Below are 20,776 nucleotides of genomic sequence, written 5' to 3'. Positions count from 1 at the left end.
TTTAGCTCAGGCAAGTTGGATTGAGCTCGAATAAGCTGGATTTGAGCTGGACGGAGCTCGTGGAGCTGGGATCAGCTTGCCAACATGTCAATACTTGGCTTGGCAGACTTGTTCGATGAAGTTCGCGGGGCGGGCTCGTATCATTCCCCCCCTCTTTTAGGCGACTTGTCCTCAAGTCAAGCCGTTTGTCCATGGGAGAACTTTGACTCATGCATGGTTTTCCTCGGTTAAATGGGATGGAAGATGTCACACAAACCTGAAAAATTCTTACCACAGCCAATAAAAAGAAACTCAAAGGAGTCAGATTCAAATGTGTTCGATAGTTCATAAAAAATTCATTCAATCGAACATATGCCAAAAATCTCAATTGGACAAAGCAAGCATACGTAAATTTATCAAAGAGTTTCGTTAGACCATAGTTGCAAACATGAAGACTAAGTTGGATCAAGGGATAATTGGTTGTAAACGATGGCAGGCACTTAAACACATTATTCATCATCCAAAACATTTCAATATGTTTATTCAAAAATAAAAATTCATGGGAATGTACACGCAAAGTGTACCATGGCCAATTGGAAACTAAATCACTCTTTCGCTTATTAACAACATGATTTGTGTAATCACATTCCAACACAAATGGATCACTACTAGGCCAAAGACAACAATCAATCACAACAAGGTACAAACAATTTCCAAACATCAAAACATCAAAAAGATTTTCAACAACATTCGAATAGAGTAAAGGTATTTGAAAATTTTCATAAACTTTACCTTGTCGATCTTGAAGAGAAGAAAATTTAGGATTGGTTTTACCTTTTTCAAACAAGATAAATCTTCTCTTTTCGGGCAGATAATGTAAAACAAACCTTTTACCTCGATCAACTTGGGTTGGTGACGAAGCACCATGACAGCTCGTGCTTTTTAAAGGGTTATATTCACAAAAATGTAAAAGGTTAGTTTCAATAGGAGGTATGGACTGAAAAGAAAAAAATAAATCATCGTTGAAATTTGATTCAAGTCCCAAAGCATAAGTCGATCTTACCTTCTCAAAATGGAACGAAAATTTCAGATGTGGCCAAACAAGGTGATTAGTAAACGAATCAAAATTGAAACCCAAATCATTGAACTTCACTTTCTTATCAAAAGTTCGACATCAAGCAAACATAATTTGAATGCAAATGATGCCAAGTGCTTAATGTTTCCATAAAATGAATTCATGTAGCAAATACCAGGCTTGAACACACGAACTTGATTAGGAATTCCAACAAGCAACATATTAGAAAAAGATATAATCAACTCACCACACGAATTATATTTCACTAGTTTAAACACACATGTTGATTTGACAAAACCGAGCATACCAAAATGCAAAGGTTCATACTTCAAGAGTATTAATCGGGAATGCAAATCACTACATGGCAATTTCACACAAAATCTCAAAGATTGTTCATGAAGAACACAATTGCACATATCATGTGAAGATCTTTTAACATAGATGCCAAACAAAGAATTTTTAGAGAACATGCTACTTTTCAAACAGGCAGAATTATCACAAATCAATTGAGCAGGCATATTTAAACATAAAGATTTAACACATGAATTCAAAAAGTTCGCATGGTCAAACACATCAGAATTTTTAAGTGACAGACTTTGATCAAACACATTCAAAATTTGCTTAGAGAAAACTAATCCAATATTGTCAACAAATTTGCCAATGTAGTAATCGTCATAAAAAAAACTGTATATGGCACCTTTTAAAACAAAATCGTTAACAATAGTAAGTGAACAAAAATTAGCCAAATCAAGTGACTTTGATTCGATAAACAAAGAATCCTTACCTTCCTTACCTTCGATCGCAAGTGGGTGGTTGTCATTCGCTAACTTACCTTTTTCGAACAACCTAAAACACCTCTCATTTGGAAGGTAGTGTAGATGGAATTGGTCGCACAAACTTCTAGGAACCTGAAAAGTTAATTCACAAGAAGATCGAACAGGTGGGTTAGTAGAAATAATCCTCACTTGCTCACTTGTTTTCTCACTCGATTCTTTTTCTTCTGAATCCCTCGTTTCTTTTGTTTCAATTTCTTTTTCATCTTCTTTTTCACTCTCAAATTTCTTTTCATTCTCTTTTTCAATCTCATTTTCTTTTTCTTTTTCATTTTTCTTTTCAAAGGCTTTTTCAAGTTCTCTCAAGATTCGCTCATTTTCTCTCTTACTTGCCTCTTGCCTCTCTTTTCTTTTTATTTCATTTTCTTTTTCTTCTTTTGCTTTTTCTTTTCTTTTCTTTGTTTTCTCTTTACAAGAATGTACAAAAGAACGATGAGAATATAAATCTTGTTCGAAAGATGAAGAACTATTTGCATATGATTCACAATCAAAAATTCGTGAAGAATACTCCGAGTAAGATTTCTTTGAAGATCTAGTAGGAGTATGTCTTTCTCTTCGAACGCCATCTTGGAATGAATCAAAATCATAATCGGCTTCTCGTCTTCTCGAATTTCTTGATGAAAAGGACTTTCGATCAAGTCACTTCTCGAATTCGTTGATGAATATGAGTCATAGTATGAATCTCTTTGTCTCGGCGTAGATGGCGAAAAGGAGTCACGATTGGAACTTTTTTCGGTAGTAGTCGGGGTATATCTCCGTGGGGTTCTTGGTTCCGTTTACGACTTGAAGAAACTCGATCACTTTGGTCTTGTTTAGTCGCCATTCTTCGCATTTCTTGCACCAAGTATTGGTATTCCGATTCGGTGTGCTCTTCGCGTGACATGATTTTTGTTGCTAAAAAGAAAATGTTAGATCACAAAACAAAATAAAAAAAAATTAAGTACCTCACCACAAACCTCACAATTTCACTTGGAAAGAAGAAGAAAAAAAAGGTGTCACTCCCGCTTGTGTTTACACTCATTTGGCTTTTACCTCCACTCGAATGATCTCACTCGCTCATGCCTTTTTCCGCTCTTTTCTCCTCTTATAACCTTGTAACAGACTTAGTATGACTTGATCTCTAGTATTGTGGGTCGGTTTCAAATGGTTTTACAAAGGATAACATATGAAGGGTTACGGGTTGGCTAAAAGAAAAGGAAATTGGGTAAAAAAAAAAAGTGTGGCGTGGATGAGATTAGAATAGAAGATGAATCAGGAACGATATCAAACCAAGGGCTTTGACATTCGAACAACAACCGAATTGCATTAAACACTTTTTTTTCAGATTTTTTTTTTCTTTTCGAATTTTTTTGAATTTTTTTTCAAATTTTTTTTTGACTTGTATAACTTTTTTTTTGTACTATATTGACAAACTAAATACAATAAAACACTTTTTGTACACGATTTTTTTTTCTTCAGCTGCGTAGATTTTTTGTTTTTATAGTAACAGCAGTTAACTAATCAAAATGAGAAAACTTCAGTATACGAAATTTTTTTTCCTATACTCTTTTTTTTTTTGGATCCTACTTACTTGTGTTCATTTGGACTAGCCCGGGATTAATTTCGTCGCACGATCTTTTCGTTTTAGTAGCTCTGATACCAAATGATACGAACCGCCTCGGGGAGAGTCGAGTCGTATGCGAGTTTGACCGATCGTCTACGAGAAAGTATCATTTGGTTTGTTCAAAAAAGATGTTTCTAAATAAATTATGCGGAAGCTATTCAAGGGGTTCAAATGAAGGGTTTAAAATATGAATATTAAGGTTCAGTTTAAAGTAAATGAAAGAATGGAATGAAAGAACTCAAAAGCAAGCACGAACCAATATTAGAAAATATCGACCCAAATGCTTATAGGCTTTCAAGGCGAAAATGAAAATGATAGAACCTCGACCCACTACTTAACAAAGTAGGAACCTCGGTATATGGGTGAGCAAGAAGGGGTTGACGCCACTACTAGGTAGATAAGTCAACAAAGTCTCAAACAAAGTTTAGAGAAGAAAATTCTCACAAGATTAAATTCAATAAAAATTTTGGTAAAAAGTTCTTTACAAATGAAAGAAAACAAATATTAATAGGCACATAGATGACCATTCAAATTCGGCATCTAGGTGTTCACACAATAATAAAAAACGTTCACACTAATGTATTAAAATAGTTCATAAATTCGGCAGATTCATGCACTAGCTGAATGGACACTTTCTTCCCCCTTGGTTTGTGCATGAATGCTTAGTCATAAAGAAAGGCTTCAAGTGACTTGTATGTGCACCAAAAGGTTGCATTCATCTCCTTGGGACGTTCATGCACTTGTATGGAACATGTATCTTCATAATTAAACACTTTAATGTCATGTAAGTTCATAAATGGCAGCATGAACCTAGTAAATTCATTCTCCCCTTTGTGCATGCACTTAATTCAATCAATATGTTGAATTATTGAGTTAATTCCTTCCCTTGGACGTTCTTGAACCCATCCATGCATGTGTAGTAGCCTATAGGTCAATTCAAAGTGTGAACATGTTCAAGGAGCTCTATGGTCAACATAGAATTTGTTAGCAGCTACTTCTTGGCTGAATAACTGCCTTGGAAAGTTAAGAGACAGCCACCATACATGCACTTAAGCCATTCATGCATTCTATCATCCCATGCATTTGATCCATTCATGGACTAGCCTTTAATGTCCATACATGCATTCGACACATGCATGAATTTGTAGAAACATTGTATCTAGCCGTACATGCACCAGCATTTAATACTTCTTCATTCATGAGTGTGGGATGCCCAAAAGAGATGTTTCTTCATCCATACATTGTACCGTCCAAAGGAATGTACCTACATGAAATAAACAAGTTATTAAGACATCTCATGAACACTCATAAATTCGGCATGATGTGAACACATTAATGTCATGCATTAATTCGGCTATGTGAACATAATCAATTTATATAATGACAATGACATATTAATAACAAATATTAATATAAGACAAGTTTAATGCTTAAATGAATATGTACAAATTTTTATTTAATGTATTAAAGACAAAACCGAGTTTAAACTAAAATGAGCTAAGCTTTAGCTCGTGAGCTAAAGTTGAGCTGAGGCTAAACTCCTAAGCTGAAGTTGAGCTAAGGTTTAGCTCGTGAGCTGAATATGAGCTAGGAGTGAGCTCGGTTTAGCTCAGGTAAGTTGGATTAAGCTCGAATAAGCTGGATTTGAGCTGGACAGAGCTCGTGGAGCTGGAAACGAGCTGGGATCAGCTTGCCAACATGTCAACGCTCGGCTTGACATACTTGTTCGATGAAGTTCGCGGGGCGTGCTCGTATCAAGATGTCACTCGTATCCTAATCTATTACTAAGGTTCAACTGGGATTTCTCATTTTCGAATCGTCATCGAACATATCCAAAATGTCGTATACACAATATATTCAATATTAAATCATTTAAAACACAATTATAATAATGCTTATTAACATACAAACTTATCTCAATTGTAAAAACGATGAAATAAGTCAATTAGTTCGATACTTTGTTTTTCCCCCGATCTAAATCTGAATTTCGCTTTACTTGATCTAAATGTAATCAAAATTAACTTATTTAATTATCATTCTATTCAATTTAGTCCAAAATACACATTAAGGCAACTTTATATTTTTGCCCCAAATATTTCAACATTTTTACAATTTAGTCCTTATTCATAAAAAAAAAAATTCATGCAATTCAACCTATACCCATGCTAGCTGAATTTCAATTAAGTCCCTAGCAGCCCATTTTTTCATTTATTTCAAATATAACCACAAAATTTCAACATTTCTCAATTAAATTCGTAAATGACAATTTTGTCAAAAATCACTTTACTAATGTTGTTTATTTAACAACAAGCATACATTTTCTATCATCAAACATTAAAATACACCTATATTCATCAATGGAAAAACCCTAAACCTTTAACATTTTTTCAAATTAGTCCTTGGGCTAGCTAGATTAAGCTGTAACGATCTCAAAAACATAGAAATCATTAAAAACAGGACAAAAATGAACTTACATGCACAAGGAGACTAGGAGGAATGCTTCAACCTCTTTAATGGTGTTTCAAACCCTTATTTTCAGTGGTGGAAGCTTAATTGAGAAGATGATACTATGTTTTTATTATTTTACTTAAGTTAATTTATTAATTTACCTATTTAACCTTTGTTATAATTCATTAAAATCACTTAATACATGTCCACTAACTTTATAAATGGGTTAATTACCACATAAGGACCTCTAATTTAAGATTCCATAGCTATTAGACACCTTTAGTTAATAGAACTCAAGTTTTACACTTTATGCAATTTAGTCCTTTTTATCAAATTAAGCATTCAAATGATAAAATTTCTTAACAAAAATTTCACACAATCATACCATCATGCTGTATAAATTAAAAAATAATAAATTAAATATTTTGTCCTCAAATTTTTGGTCCTAAAACCACTATTCTGAATTGACTAAAAACGGGTTGTTACATAAGTACTTAAGTGGAGTTGAAGAACTCAACCAAGAGTGTAACAACCTGTTTTCAGTTAAATCGAAACAGTGGTTTTGGGACCATAAATATAAATTCAAAAAATTATTTTATTATTATTTTATTGCCTACAACATGATAATAATATCGTATACAAATTTTGTAAAGAAATTTTACCGTTTGCATGCTCAATTTGAGAAAAAGGACTAAATCACGTAAAGTGGAAAAGTTAAGTTCTAATAGCTAAAGGTAGAAGATAGCTATAGAACTTTAAAGTGGAAGTCCTTCTATGGTAATTATACCATTAGAGTTGATAGTGGATTTTAATGGTTTGGCATTATTGAAATTTGGATGAAATTTTTAAGGTAAATTTTAGAAATTTGTAATTGAAGTTATAATTAATTAAAATAAAACAAACCATTATCTTCCATTATAATCATCTACCGAAACTGATGAGAAAAACATAGCCATGGAAGCTTGAGGTTTTGGCTAAGCTATTTACCATGATTAGGTATGTATTTTTGTCCCATTTTTGATGATTTCTATGTTTTTGAGATCATTGTAGCTTAATCCAGCTAGCCCGAGGACTAATTTGCAAAACTGTTAAACTATTTCAGTTCTACCGTTGATGTATGTGTATGAGTTTGGAAATTGATGTTAGAAAATGGATAGTTGTTGTTAGATAAACAACTTTTGTAAAGAAATTTTGGTGAAATTGTCAAATAGGATTAAATTGAAAAATAGAAAATATTACATGGTGAAAGTGTAAAATAAATGGAATATAGGGCATGCTAGATACCTAGTTGATATTCGAGCATAGTGGGTTGTGGTGGAATTGCGTAAATTTCCATTTTTATAAGCTAAGGACTAAATTGCAAAGAAATTAAAAGTAGAGGGCTAAAATAGTAATTTTACCAAAATATGTTTTGGGGCTAAATTGAATAAACGATATATTAAATTGAGTTAAATTTATCCGTATAGATCAAGACAGACCTCGTACGACTTTAGATCAGGGAAAAGAAAAAGTCTCGTATTAATCGCCTCCGTATCTACGAATACTCGTCGAGGTAAGTTCGTGTGAATAAATTGTGTTTATATGTTTTCTATTGAATTATTAGGAATTGTGAATTATTATAAATTTACATGATTTTATATCCAACGAAATTAGACGAATACCGAGTCCCGTTTGAACCTTAAGAATCTATAAGATACAAATGACATGTCATTAGGGTTACACGATTTGGCTAAGGTCCTGCATGTGTTGCAGATACTCTACAGCTCATGAGAGCATACCGATTTATAGATCGTGAGAGTATACCGAATTTGTAACACCCCTAACCCATATCTATCATCGAAATAGGGTTAAGAGGCATTACCAGAAATATCGAAACATTTCGCAATCATTTCACAGTCAACAGTCATATATTATCATATCATAGTCAAATATCAACATAAAGTCCCTTTCTTAGGTCAACGAGACCTTAAATATGCATTAGGAAAAGGTCGGGACTAAACTGAACACATACAAAAATTTTTCAAAACTTAACAATTTTCTAAGTTATAAAGGTCACACGCTCATGTGAATAGACTGTGTGCCTCACACGACATTAGACACGCCCGTGTGTCTAGGCCGTGGCGAAACAGAGCATACATACTGAGTTGTCCACACGGCCATAAGACACGCCCGTGCTCGAAACTAACTTGGCCACATGGCCTGGCACACGCCCGTGTGTACGCGACGTGTGGTCTGCCCAAGCTCATTTCGAAATGGCCCTTGAGCAACATAGCAGAGATACATGCCCGTGTCCCCTGTTTGTGTGGGCAAAAATAGGCTATTACAAGGCCAATATGCCACTCGTTTGGGTCCTCCCTACAATTCCAAAATCAAGCATCATATGTGCAACATTTTCAGCCAAATTTAACTCCAAACATGTATCAATCAATCCATAATATCATCAACCAATTTAATGCTCATTCTCTATATCAAAGCATATTAAAAATCATGTGCTAAACATTACCAAATTCCCAACTATGAACATACCAAATTGACCATTTCACTTGGCCATATACATATATATATCTAAAAATATCACATTATTTGCCTTTTCAAACCGTATTCAAATAACTAATGCATCATCAATGTTATACTCATCATTTTATCTATAGGAATATGAACTATAAATCGAAAATACATCCAATATTTCACCTCAATGCTCAAGCGAAATCATATGACCAATTACACCATACATATAAACCATGAATCATACTTCCCGAAATGAGCTCTATATATAACCAAATATACACAATATTAGCATCATAATTAAGCCAATTTCGCATGGCTATATATATTGTAACGCCCTAATTTTCGGGAATTCTGTGTATGTTGGCGAATTTAAAATTCTTGTGTTCTGTTTGCGTGAGTGTAGGTTTAATTATGTTAGTGGGCCTCTAGAAGGCCCAAGCATAAGTTAAAAGTCAGTAATTTTAGTTAATTCAAGTTCCATAAGAAAAAGGGGTTCTGGTTAACTGGGCTTTTAAGTATTAACTGGTTAAAATAAAGCTCAAGGAAGCCTGTGGTAAGTTGGCATGTGATGCCACTTGGGGGGCTTTAGAGGTGGCGTGTGGATGACCAAGGAGAGCTAAGGTTTGAGTCGCAAGGTAAGCAAATTAGTGATATTAATTTTTATGAACAGCAAAGGTAAGCAGTGGAACTAAAGTGAAAGTCAGTTAGGAGAGGATTTAGGAGCTGATTAGAGAGAACAGTGTTGGCCGTATGGTGGACTTTTGAGGAGCAAGAATTGGCCGGCCAAGGGGTGCTTTAGGGGGGCAATTTCGGCTAGGTTAAGTGCCAGTATAAGTTCGGCATTAGGGATAAGTTGTGCTGTTTTTCTGACCATCCTTCCTCCTCTTCTCTTCTTTTCTTTTTTCTCTCCATCTGCGTTCTCCTCTTCTTTTCTCCATAGCTGAATCCTTCCATCACTCTACCCTACACAACTTTCTTACCATTTTTTTAAGCCTATAGCCGATTGCCTCAAAAAGCCGAAATCCCGAAGGCCTAATTTCTTTTGTGCCATTTTCTTCTAAGAAAAACCCTCTTATTCTCCCTCATTTTTTTGACCAATTCTCTCATCCTCTAAACCCCATGTTTCTATCGTCAAAGCCACTACAGAACCTCATCTTTTCTTCACTGTTACAAAAAGCCAAAAAAGCATAGCCATAGGGTCATAGCCGAATTTTAAGATCACTAAAGGCTCGAATTTTGTTATCATTTGAGGGGTAGATCTGCATCAGAATTGAGTAGGAGTTAATTGGAATCATTGACTAAAGGAACAGGTGGTAAGTTTTTTTAACTTAATCTTTATTTCAGGTTTTAGAAAAGCCGAAACCCCTAAAGGTTAGGGGGCTGTCGATTTGGGCATGTAGCTCTAAGGGATGCTATAACTATTTTATTTTGATAATAGTGGGATCTAAAGGCTGCTGATCGAAGGCTTGGACAAGCGGAACGACTGGATCTAGACATAATCGCTAACTTCAGCAAAGGTAGGATCGCTAGAGCCTAAGGTGCTTTTGGCCGAATGTGGTAAGGGGTTATTACGTAGTTCGTTTTCGATAAGTTAGATTAACGTGTTAGTAATTCAACTGTAGGTAGTACGTGTGTGGATCTCGTCAGCATATCATCGCAATTAGGTGTGTAACTGACACCCTCTTATAGACTAGATCTGTAACACCCCAAACCCGGCCCAGACGTTATGGCCGAATCTGACGTGCCACATTGGAGTTGAAAACTCATGTTCTTTTAGTGTTTTAAAACCATATATTTTGTTGAGTTAACAAAGTGTATGGAAGTCGGGCACAGTGTAGGTATCCGAGACAGAGGAGGTGAGCCATGAAGGCTACTTAAGTACCAAGCTCTTTGATTGGATCCAATCCTGAACATGCCTACAACCATAGCCACACTTTGTTATATCGAGTTTAAGTTTGTTTAAGTGGACGTCTTTGATAAATCGATTAATCGTGGTGTTGTGATATTTTGAAATCAAATATTGTTTTGAAATCACGTCCTAAGTCTAGCCCCTTTTGAATAATTATCAACCAATTTTAAAGTTATTGAAAATAAAATAATCCCGAAAAGAAATAAAAGAAAAGTTAAAAATGGCCTTATTACAAACCAAAAATAAATAATAAAGGAAATTTAATGAAAACCAACGCTTATTTAAAAGCCCAAAGACGTTCACCGTGGCCACTCTGAATCCCCTCCGGCCCAAGTCCCCACATCAAGGCTCACCTGCAAGGTTAAGGAAAGGGGGTGAGTTTGGAAACTCAGTGTGCAACAAGCCCCTTTCAGAGCCCAAAACAATGACAGCCTGTTGGGTCTAAGCCCAAATCCAATCTCAAACATGTACTGGGCCATAGCCCTTTTCATATTTCACATTTCATAACACTGGGCCGAAGCCTTTACTGTAAACGGTATGGCCCATAGGCCCATTTCAATATCACATATAATGTCAATGAAAGAATGCAACCCATTTGGGGAGACTACTCAACCCACCATCTGCTACTCTCCACCCGTACCAACCAACACACCATGTGGGGATTAACTCGACCCACCCCGCCATAAATCTCCACTGGCAGCATAGCTGCTTTATCATATAACTGGAGGCCTAGCCTCTTTTAATAACTGGGGCAAAGCCCTTTTTAATAACTGGGGCATAAGCCCTTTAATAACTGAGGCATAAGCCCTTTAATAACTGGTGCATAAGCCCTTTTGCACTTCCTCCATCCATATAAATACCCAACCCAATGCATTTATTAACATCTCGTGTGCATATCATACATATCATGTGCATATCATACGTGTCATGTGCATATCATACATATCATGTGCATATCATACATGTCATGTTTATCAAAATCCCATGCATTAAGTTCATGTATAAACCCTAGGGGTATAATGGTCATTTTTACCTAGAGGCAAAACGGTCATTTTCATATTATAAGGGTAATCTTGTAATTTTACCAAAAATTAGGGTTTCCATGTTCATTAAAGGTTACAACAATTCATGGGTGCAAACAGTGATTCTGGCCCATTTTTTTAGCGAAATCGAGTTTTTGGGCCTAAAACCCCTAATGGCCCTACTTAGCCGGTTTTGTCATCTAGGCCTATTCAACCTATATTCCATAACGGTTTTATCAGTCTCTATGCGCAATTTAACAAGTTTCCATATTCTACCAATTTTACTCAAATGGGCACGAATGCCCATTGGGCCCTGTTTCAGCCTCTCGAGGCCCAACTTACCGTGAATGCCAAAAATCATGCTCTTACCTTTTCCAACCTTGCCGATCATCATCTCAATGAATCTAACTGACTAATGAGCGTTTGCTTGCTCACAAGTCCTCGAAATGCCAGAGTTTTGGCATTTCGGCTTTTCGACATTTATCGCTTTAAGCTATGAAAAACGGTTCGTTACACACCTGATTTGCGATATTCCTTGACGAGATCTCCTATGTGATTTCTCCTATAATCAACCACTTATAGATTAGACCATGTTAATATTAAACCAAATCGAAAACTACCTATTATCATCACTTACACATTCGGCCACCATCCCCAATGGCCCTTGGGTTCATACCTTTGTCAAAGTTGATGACTAGATTTAGTCACTCCGATGATCCAAGCTTTTCACACACTCCTCGGTCGGTAGCCTTTAATCCTCACTAGCACCAACAAACCAAATAACGCCAAAAACCCTTTTAGCCTTAGTCGACAGAGGGGTTTTTAGCTTTTCTTAAACCACAAGATACAAATGGAAAGAAGGTTCGAATACTTACCAAGAGATCTACTCGTTGAAGAACGTTCCAAATACCTTCCTACCCCATATCCGTTGTGAATCCAACTTAAACGTGCGTGAAAATAGATCTAAATATTAATTCCCAAATCACTAAAATATGAAGCTTTCGCTTTTCAAAGAAATATTAATCTAAGCTATTACAAGGGTTAGTACACACATTACGGGTTGAAGTTGAAACGTTTCCATAATCAATCACCTACGATAACCACCACCTGTCACTCAAACTTAACTATTCCAATATCAATATATGTAAATCCTAAGCACATCAGTCATACGGAACATAAGGGCATATTCGTCATTTTACCATACAAGGGTATTACGGTCATTTTACCCTACAGGGGCTTTACGGTCACTTTACCCTAATAGGGCATTTTAGTCATTTCATCCTACAAGGGTGTTTTGGTAAATCAACAAACCAAAGGTATTTGGTAATTTTGTAAACCAATGGTATTTCTATAATTTTTAGAAAGTCAAGGGTATTTTTGTAACTTTGTAAATCAGGGGTATTTTGGTAATTTTACAAATTGAGGGTATTTCGGTAATTTCACAAACCAAGGGTATTTTGATAATTTTACAAACTAGGGGTATTTTGGTAATTTTACAAACTAAGGGTATTTTAGTAATTTTGTAAATCGAGGGTAAAATAGTAATTTTGTAAATCGAGGGTAAAATAGTAATTCTGTAAATCAAGAGTAAAATAGTAATTCTATAAATCGAGGGTAAAACTGTAATTCTGTAAATCGAGGGTAAAACGGTAATTCTGTAAGTCGAGGGTAAAACGGGGGTAAAATGGTAATTATGTAAATCGGGGGTTAAATGGTAATTCTGTAAATCGGGGGTACTTTGGTAATTTTACAAGTCGAAGGTATTTCAGTAATTTTACAAATCGAGGGTATTTCAGTATTTTTACAAACTAAGGGTATTTCGGTAATTTTAGTAAACTAAAGTATTCTAAACATGGATAACAATACTAATGGCTCTAAAGCCCATTCTCGGCCCAAATGGGCCCACATGCTCGTGTGGCCCTTTTAGCCCAAATCTAGCCACAAATATTAGATTCACCTAGCCTAGCCCAATATTTACTACACAATCAAACAACTTATCCAATTGGGCTTGTAGGCCCATTAGGCCCACATGACCCCTTTTGACCCATCGCGGCCCGAAGTAGCCATCCTACAGCTAGAGTAGTAAGAAATACACACCTGATAGGAGACTGGAGTTAATCCACACTCCGAGCACTCTTAGCCGACGCCCAACCCAAACGAGCACGCCATACAGCGAAAGGGATCAGCCAAGAAAGGTGCCTTTACTCTCCTCATGGTTCCCTCTATTTAAAGCCAGCTTTGTATCCACTCTTATGTTAGCTTCCCGATGTGGGATCCCTCCAACATCAGAGTTTAAATTTAACACCAACTCTTGCCGCCCCCTTTTAGGAAAATAAATGCTCTTTGCTTGCCATGGGATTCGAACCCATGCCTCCCTTCAGATACTCCACACGCTACTTGCCACTAAGCCACAAGGCTTTTTGTGTCATATTTTATCCCCAATTAATTATAAGGTCTAAAGGCCAAAGTCCAGGTTCCCTTTAAAAAAAAACAAAATAAATTGCAAGAGCCAAGGCTTGAACTCAGGCTCCCATACAACTTTAATGACGCCACAACCACTAGACTACAAGCTTCCTTGTGTCATTTATTTAACACAATAATTTAAAAACCCTCATCCAAGCATCCAGGTTTTTTTCACTTAATACCAAAATTTTTGCTAAAGCCCAAGTTTGAACCCAAGATTTCTCTAACACTTCTCAGGGCCATTAACCACCAAAGCGGACATTTAATTGTGTCATTTCATTACACAATTAAATACCTATATAAAACCTCCTTACGAACCCACACTCAAGGCCCAATACTTCTAGGCCCAAATTCGGGGTGTTACAAGATCGGCACAAGTCGAAAAGCCGAAATGCTGAAAAGCCGACATTTTAAGAGCATGCGAGTGTGCGAATGCTCGTGAGATTAGTAGTTTGATGTATATGGTAGATTAAAGTGATAAGACTGTAGAGTGCACGATTCTATGCATTCCGATGTTTTTGGGCTTAATGGGCCAAAATCGGGATAGTGGGCCAACGGGCCCAATACGGTAAGAAAACGCGGTAAGTGTTTCTGGTTGTACATAAATGCTATGCTATGCATGAAAACCCTAAGAATAGTTAAATTACTTGAATACCCCTATGTATGGAAATTATCATTATACCCCTAGGGTTACTTTTGACTCAAAAGCATGATAATTTAATTCTGTATGATGTATGCCATGATTGTATATCTGCTACATGGGGACATGGGTTATATTATGGAGGAAGTGTCCAGGTGGCTATGGCACATTTATCTGATCTGGTGGCTCTGCCACATATATCTGTTCTGGTGGCTCTGCCACAATTATCTGTTCTGGTGACTCTGTCACATCATCTGTTCTGGCAGCAATGCTGTATATTTCTGTGGTGTGTAGCGATTGGGTGGGTTGAGTAGTCTCCCCACATGGTGAAAGGTTAGTATAGGGGTGCATGTGGTTGGATATGGGTTGGGTTTTGCATAGGCATGTAATATCTGTTCTGTTCTGTTATGGGCCTACTTCTGTTCTAGGCTAAGGCCAACTTATTTTGTTTCTGTGGTTGAGCTGATATAGGATATGGTTGGGTTAATTTACACACTGAGTTTCCCCAAACTCACCCCTTTATTTTCATCCACGCAAGTAATCCCCAACCATAGTGGGCTTGGAGCTGTGAGGGATTCGGAGTGGCCACACGTTCTGCAAGTTTGACTCTCTTCCGGTGAACTGGACATTTATTTTATGTTTAAGGTTTTGGTTTTTTTAAAATTGTAATAAGGCCGCTTAATTATTTTTATGGTTTTAATATGTTTTGTTAAGGTAGGTAATACTTATATTTAATTGTTGGAATTGGATAGCTTTAGGGCGTGTTTTTCAAAAATAGTAATTGATTTCAAAATAACACGACAACAAGTAAAGCTTCTGCAATGAAAATATTTTCCAAGATTAATCACTTTTTCTAAAAAGGACTTAATCAAATTGGTTTCCTGGAAATATACATGACGTTAAGGTGTGGCAATGGCGGTGTGCATGTCTAGGATTGGATCCGAAGGGAGCTTGGTACTTAAGCAATCCGATGGACTCACCTCCTCCTTTTCGGTTTCCTACCTGGTGCTCAGCTTCCATTCACCTTAACCTGCATTAAAATTATCTTTTAAAACACTAAGTAAGTTTTCTAGAACAACGACCTGAAATGTTTTTGAACGCTTTGATGTGGCATATCGGATCCGGCCATAACTTCTAGGCCGGGTTTGGGGTTTTACATTTAGTGGTATCAGAGCCAAGTTGCAACAACTCGGCTGTGGAATAGGTTTACAAAAACAAAGATTTTTGAAAACAAAATATAAAAAAAAAACTCGATTTTCAAAATTTAGATCTTTAGAAGGTGGCATTCCGAATCTCCGGCCCAAGCCTGTAAGTATTACTCTGAACTTCTCTGAATAATTTCCTGAATTATCTATTTGCACTGAAACCCTACTAGGATACTCTAGATAGGATTATACTGAAACCTTAGGAAAATTTGATAAGAGACTAAAACTGTAGCTAGACTTCGATTCTGCGAAAACAAACTTTGAATTACTGTCTGATTCATAAAACATCTGTAATAAGCACTGGAATATTAATTTATGCATAAAATTCGTAATCAGATAATACGATATGAGTACAAGAGCCGCTCGTGGAAGAGGTCGTGGACGAGGCCGAGGAAGTGCTCGAGTGAGATCTTCGTCTTCAGACATATGCCGACGGCGGATGCACCAGTACCACTGGCAACAGAGGTGGAGTCTCATGACCGCGTTGCCAGGGATGATGCCTTGTCACAGGCAATGCTTCCTGTTCTGAAAAGGGTTGTTGGGGCAAATACGGGCAACGAAATTCGGGGATCTATTTCTGAATGACTTCGGGCTAACGGAGTAGTGATCTTTAAGGGTGTGTCTGGTGTAGCCCCGAATGTGACGGAATATTGGTTGGAGGCCACAGAACGAATTAAAGACGACTTGGACTGCTCGGTGGAGCAGAAGATGAAGGGAGTCGTATCGTTGCTACGGGACGAGGCCTATCAGTGGTGGCTCACTGTGAGAGAAGGGACCCCAGTTGATAGGGTAACTTGGGAACTGTTTAAGACGGCCTTTAAAGGGAAGTACATTGGGGAAAGTTATGTGGATGCTCGTAGAAAAGAATTCTTGAATATAGTTCAAGGAGGTAAAATAGTTGCTGAGTACGAGGCCGAGTTTCTGAGGCTGAGCCGGTATGCCGTGGGCATAGTCGCTACGGAATATGAGCGTAGTGTGCGCTTTGAGGATGGTCTTAGGGATGACCTTAGGGTGTTGATTGCTCCACAGAGGAAACGGGACTTTGCGGTCTTGGTGGAGAAGGCAAAGATAGCTGAGGAGGTTAAGCGGGCTGAAAAGCAGAATTGGGAGAAGGATCGAAATCGTTTTCAGAGGGATTCAGGGCCCTCAGGTGGTGCTAATAGGAATGTTAAGAGAGCAAGAGTGGAGGAACCAGTTTGGGCAGTGCTGATGAATATGGTTAGACCACCAATTTGTGGAGACTGTGGCAAGGTACATTTGGGGAGTGTAGGAAACATTCCGATGCTTGTTTTCGATGCGGATCTATGGAGCATAGAGTTAAGAACTGTCCTCAGAGAGCTGATCAAGCTCAGGTTGCTATACAGAGGGTTGCTCAACCCATGAGAGGTAGACCACAACCACCGAGAGGATGTGGGCAAGCTAGGAATGGAAATGGTCGAGGTCGAGGGCACGGCAAGGGTTAGAAATCTCAAGCTCGACTGACCGGCGTTGGTGTATGCAAATGTCGTCGAGAGGAGGCGGCCTTTTGACATCATAATTGGTACATTTTTGGTTTCTAGCATGCTGTATACTGCTTTGGTGGATATTGGATCTACTCATTCCTATGTTGCATGTGCCATATCTGGGTAGTTGGGTGTGCACTCTGAGAAGATTGTGAATGGGGTATCTGTGCTAAGTCCTTTGGGTCACTCGGTTAGGGTAGACAAACTGTATAGGGATGTACCCTTAGAAACTCAAGGTAGGACTTTCCGTGGAGATCTGATGGAGTTACCATTCGGGGAATTTGACCTCATTCTGGGAATGGACTGGCTTGTTAAGCATAAGGCGACTCTGGATTGTGCAGCTAAGCGAATGGTGTTAAGGACTGCGGAAGGTGAGAAGGTTATGGTGATAGGGGAACGAAGGGATTATTTGGCCAATGTGGTGTCGACATTAAGAGCCAAAAAGTGGATTCGGAAAGGTGGTGAGGCTTATTTGGCATTTGTAAGTCAGTTGGAAGAGGAGGGACTGACGGTGAATAAGGTCAGGACCGTAAAAGAGTTCCAAGATGTTTTTTCCGGAAGAGCTTCCAGGATTGCCTTCAAACTGAGAAGTTGAGTTTGGAATCGACCTGTTGCCTGGAACGGGGCCCGTGTCCATCGCACCATATAGGATGGCACCGAAGGAGTTAGTGGAGTTAAAGGCACAAATTCAGGAGTTGTTGGATAGGGGCTTCATTAGGCCAAGTGTGTCTCCATGGGGAGCATAGGTGCTATTCGTGAAAAAGAAGGATGGTACGATGCAGATGTGCATTGATTATCGCCAGTTGAACAAACTGACGATTAAGAATAAGTATCCACTGCCAAGGATTGACAATCTGTTCGACCAGCTTAGAGGAGCTTCTGTATTTTCCAAGATCGACCTTCGATCTGAATACCATCAGTTAAGGGTCAAGGAGACAGATATCCATAAGACGGCATTCAGGACTCGGTATGGTCATTACGAGTTTCTGGTTATGCCATTTGGACTGACGAACGCTCCTGCAACGTTTATGGATCTGATGAATCGTGTGTTTCAACCATTTTTGGATCAATTCATAGTCATTTTTATTGACGACATCTTGGTATATTCTGAAACGGAAGCAAAGCATGATGAGCATCTCCGTAAAGTGCTGCAAGTGTTAAGGGAGAAGGAACTTTATGCGAAGTTCAGCAAGTGTGAATTTTGGTTGAAGGAAGTAACCTTCTTAGGACATGTGGTCTCTGCTGAGGGGATTAAGGTGGACCCTCAGAAGATTGAAGCGATTTTGGAGTGGAAGCCGCTTAGGTCAATGTCGGAAATACAGAGTTTTCTAGGATTGGCAAGATACTACAGAAGGTTTATGGAAGGTTTTTCTGTGATGGCAGCACCCTTGACAAAACTCATAAGGAAAGGAGTACCATTTGTATGGACTGAGAAGCAGCAGGAAGGTTTTGAGAAGTTGAAGAAAGTTCTTACTGAAGCACCTGTGTTAATTTAGCCGGAGTCTGGGAAAGATTTTACTGTGTACAGTGACGCATCACATGTAGGTTTGGGCTGCGTGTTAATTTAAGAGGGTAAGGTGGTTGCATATGCATCACGACAGCTTAAGCCGCATGAGGGGAACTACCCTACTCATGATTTGGAGTTGGCGGCGGTGATATTTGCACTTAAGATTTGGAGACATTACTTGTACGGAGAAAGGTGTATTATATACACAGACCACAAGAGTCTTAAGTATTTATTGACTCAGAAGGAGCTAAACCTTAGGCAAAGGAGATGGATTGAGTTGCTTAAGGATTATGACTATTCGATTGAGTATCACCCAGGCAAGGCTAATGTGGTAGTCGACGCTATAAGTCGTAGAACTGTATCTGATCTGAGAGCAATGTTTGCTCGTCTGAATCTGTATGATGATGGAAGTTTGTTGGCTAAGTTGCAAGTGAGACCAACCTGGGTGGAACAGATTAAGGAAAAGCAGTTGAATTATGAGTCTTTGGTCACTCGTTTTCAATAAGTTAAGGAAGGGGAAACTTCTGAGTTTGGGTTAAATAGCGAAGGAGTTCTGTGTTTCCGAGGAAGAATTTGTGTTCCGAAGGACTCTGACTTGAGGCAGGCAATATTGAAGGAAGCTCATGGGGGACTGTGTGCCATGCATCCTGGAGGGAATAAGTTGTATCACGACTTGCGAGAAGTGTACTGGTGGCCTGGACTTAAACAAGAAGTAACGGAGTTTGTAGGAAAATGTCGACATGCTAGCAAGTGAAAGCTGAGCATCAATTACCTTCTAGACTGTTATAGCCAGTGAAGATACAACTTTGGAAGTAGGAGAGGGTAACCATCGACTTTGTGAGTGGGCTTCCCTTGACACCATCGAAGAAAGACTCAGTGTGGGTGATTGTGGATAGGTTGACCAAATCAGCCCATTTCATACCTGTACGTACTGATTTTTCACTTCAAAGGTTAGCCAAGTTGTATGTGGCAGAGATTGTGCGACTTCATGGAGTCTTAGTTTCAATTATCTCTGATCGGGATCCCAGATTCACATCTCGATTTTGGAAAAAGCTACATGAGGCATTGGGGACGTGATTGAACTTTAGCATGGCTTTCCATCCCCAAACAGATGGTCAGTTGGAAAGGGTTATTCAAATTCTGGAGGACATGTTGAGGGGATGCGTAATGGACTTTCGAGGTATTTGGGAGGATTACTTGCCGTTGACGAAATTTGCATACAATAGCAATTACCAGGCGAGTACTCGAATGGCACCGTATGAAGCACTGTATGGACGAAGGTGTCGTACCCCTAGTTGTTGGACTGAGCTAGGAGAGTGACAAGTTCTTGGACCAGAGTTGGTAGCTGATACTGAGGATAAGGTCAAAATAATTAGGGATCGGTTAAAAGAAGCTTCTGATAGGAAAAAGTCGTATGCAGATTTGAAGCGTAAGAAGATTGAGTACTCAGTAGGTGATATGGTTTTCTTGAAGGTTTCTCCTTGGAAGAAGATATTAAGGTTTGGTAAGAAGGGCAAGCTGAGTCCGCGGTTCATTGGGCCTTATTGGATTTTGAAGCGAGTAGGCCCAGTAGCTTATCAATTGGAATTGCCTCCAGAGTTAGACAGGATTCACGATGTTTTTCACGTCTCCATGTTAAGGCGTTATCATTCTGACCCTGCTCATGTCGTGCCGGTTGCAGATATTGAAGTTCAGACTGATTTGACCTTTGAGGAGAAGCCTATGCAAATATTGGCTCGAGATGTTAAGGTTCTTAGAAGGAAATTTGTCCCGTTAGTGAAAGTGCTTTGGCGTAATCATGGCAGAGAGGAAGCTACTTGGGAGCCGGAAGAGGCGATGCAACAGCAATACCCTCATCTGTTTGGATCAGGTAAATTTCGAAGACGAAATTTCTTTAAGGAGGGTAGAGTTGTAACGCCCCAATTTTTTTGGAATTCTGTGTATGTTAGCGAATTTAAAATTCTTGTGTTCTGTTTGCGTGGGTGTAGGTTTAATTATGTTAGTGGGCCTCTAAAAGGCCCAAGCGTAAGTTAAAACTCGGTAATTTTAGTTAATTCTAGTTCCATAAGAAAAACGGGTTCT

The 20,776-nt window shown here is 38.3% G+C and overlaps 1 long non-coding RNA gene across 1 annotated transcript; it reads right to left on the bottom strand.

Annotated features, from left to right (window-relative positions):
* Positions 1 to 10,498: 10,498 nt before the first annotated feature.
* LOC128283491 (uncharacterized) lies at positions 10,499 to 12,123 on the bottom strand. The gene is made up of 3 exons (XR_008273851.1): positions 12,054 to 12,123; positions 11,896 to 11,939; positions 10,499 to 10,708 (listed from the first exon to the last, which is right to left on the bottom strand). It is a non-coding gene; the product is annotated as an uncharacterized LOC128283491 (long non-coding RNA).
* Positions 12,124 to 20,776: the final 8,653 nt, after the last annotated feature.

Source organism: Gossypium arboreum, chromosome 11, assembly GCF_025698485.1.
Source record: "Gossypium arboreum isolate Shixiya-1 chromosome 11, ASM2569848v2, whole genome shotgun sequence".
Classification (NCBI taxonomy): Eukaryota; Viridiplantae; Streptophyta; class Magnoliopsida; order Malvales; family Malvaceae; genus Gossypium; species Gossypium arboreum.
The sequence above is the reverse complement of the archived record's forward strand: the minus strand, read 5'-3'. Positions and strand labels throughout refer to the sequence as shown.